Below are 1,993 nucleotides of genomic sequence, written 5' to 3' on the forward strand. Positions count from 1 at the left end.
TCCCTTACCACCTCCCGTATTTTGTGGTGGTTCACCAGGTTTGCATTGTGCAGCTTGTATTTCTCGTAAAAGCACTTCAGGATCTCGTAAAACCATGAGGAAATCATGATCCATGGGCTCCTGTTGGTTGTCGTGTGCACTTACCACTGTTGCAGTAGCTGCCCACCAAAATACTTAACAAAGCTGGCTGTTTTAGATTCCACCCCTCTTGCCAGTTTGCACACCTGGCTTGTGTACTTGGCCCAGAGGAAGAGAAGGACATCTAGCATCCCTCTGCCTCTGGAGTGTTTCACTTTGTACAGCTTGGTCCTCGCCACTTTCTCCCATGTGGAGTTCCAAAAAAAACCACACATGGCTCTTTGGATTCTGCGCACAACTTGTTCTGAGGGGGGAAGACTAGGGTGGTGTGTAGCAGCATTGGCAAGACCACTGCCTTCATCAGTTCCACCCCCCCACATTGCCAAGCAGCACGATTGCCATAGTGCTGTAGCAGGGGGTTGAGCGGAGCAACTGCCCCAGGTGCTGAAGCAAAGGGGTGTGAACAGATGCTGCCCAGCCGGGACGGGGCACAGAACGGAGTTGCATGTGGCTTGTTTGAGGGGGACACAGGGATGGAGGAAGGGCAGCTCCTGCCACTGCATGCACACCCAGGCAAGCATGGGGGGGAGGGTGTGCCCACCAGCTCTGTGCATGGCATGACGGCAGGCTGCTGCTGTGGGCTTTGTCCCAGGTGCCAAATGTCATTGCTACGGCATTGGCCATAGCTTGTCTTTGTCTGGCCTTGGCCTCCATCTTTTCCCATGCCCTCTGACCCCTCAGCTCTGAGTCAAACTCCACCCCAAGGATCTTTACCCCATCCCAGGGGATGGAAACCCCCAGGGGCAACAGGTCCCCAAGCTTACCTAGGACTAGCAGATGCTTTTGCTCACATTGAGCTTGGCCCTGCTGCTGCTCCATATACCTGGGTGTGTGTAGTGCTCTTTGTTTGTCCCTGCATATGATGTTCATGTCATCCATGTACGTGACGACTTTCATCTTTTCCTCATTCTTCCTGGGGATCTTCACACCGCTGATCCTGGGGTCCTGCCTGAGTCGCTGTGCTAGTGGTTCCATTGCACACATAAACAGGAGTGGGGAGAGCGGGCAGCCCTGCCTAACACCCAATTCTATCACAATCGGGGCTGTCAGGGACCTGGGTGTTCACCAGAGCCCCGCTGCTCACGTTGGTGTACGGTGTCTTTATTCAGGTGACAAAGGTTGCAGAGATTCCCAACTTTTTCAGTCTCCAGTAGGAAGTGATGGGATACCCGCACTAAGTGAAATGTACTGCTACTACAGGAGGACAGATAAGAACGATGGGAAACAAATGGCAGACTTTATATGGTGGAGAGGGGTCTGGCATAGACTATTTTAGGGACTGGCCCTCTGAGGAGGGCAGTGGGTGGGGATATGCAGTGTTAACTGTATAACAGGTTTTTAATGAGTCAACTGTCAAAGTGGGCTTTGATCTGCCACGTGAACCAAAGGGGCGGCTTGGCAGAGTGTTGGATGTAAAGTTGACATATAAGCTATTTATATATATAGCAATAAATATTTTTGCAAAAAACAAAAAAGGTTGGGAACAGTGGCAAGGCTATGGAGACCTGAGGCAAGAAGAAGAGTCCAATGGGTGACAGAGGAGACGGGCCCAGGAGAAGCACTGGTGCCCTCAGGCTCTGCTGTTAAAGGGCGGGGAGTGGAAGGCAGAGTTTAGTTGGTCAAGGAAGACAGGCGGAAGGTGACGGACTTCGCCGCCGGCGGCCGGGCACGGGCAGCCCCAGCGGTCCTGGACTGGGGCAGGCGGCTCAGGGCTGCGGCGAGGCGGGCTGGGGCCAAGACTGCGTCCCCGGATCCCCGGGCCCGGAGGCGGCACCGCCCGGAGGAGGCTGCGGAAGCCCGGCCGGACTTCTCCTCGCCCCCGGGCTCCGGCGGAGCGGGGCTGCCCGGGGCGGGG

Source organism: Alligator sinensis, unplaced genomic scaffold (genome assembly GCF_000455745.1).
Source record: "Alligator sinensis unplaced genomic scaffold, ASM45574v1 scaffold511_1, whole genome shotgun sequence".
NCBI classification, from domain to species: Eukaryota; Metazoa; Chordata; order Crocodylia; family Alligatoridae; genus Alligator; species Alligator sinensis.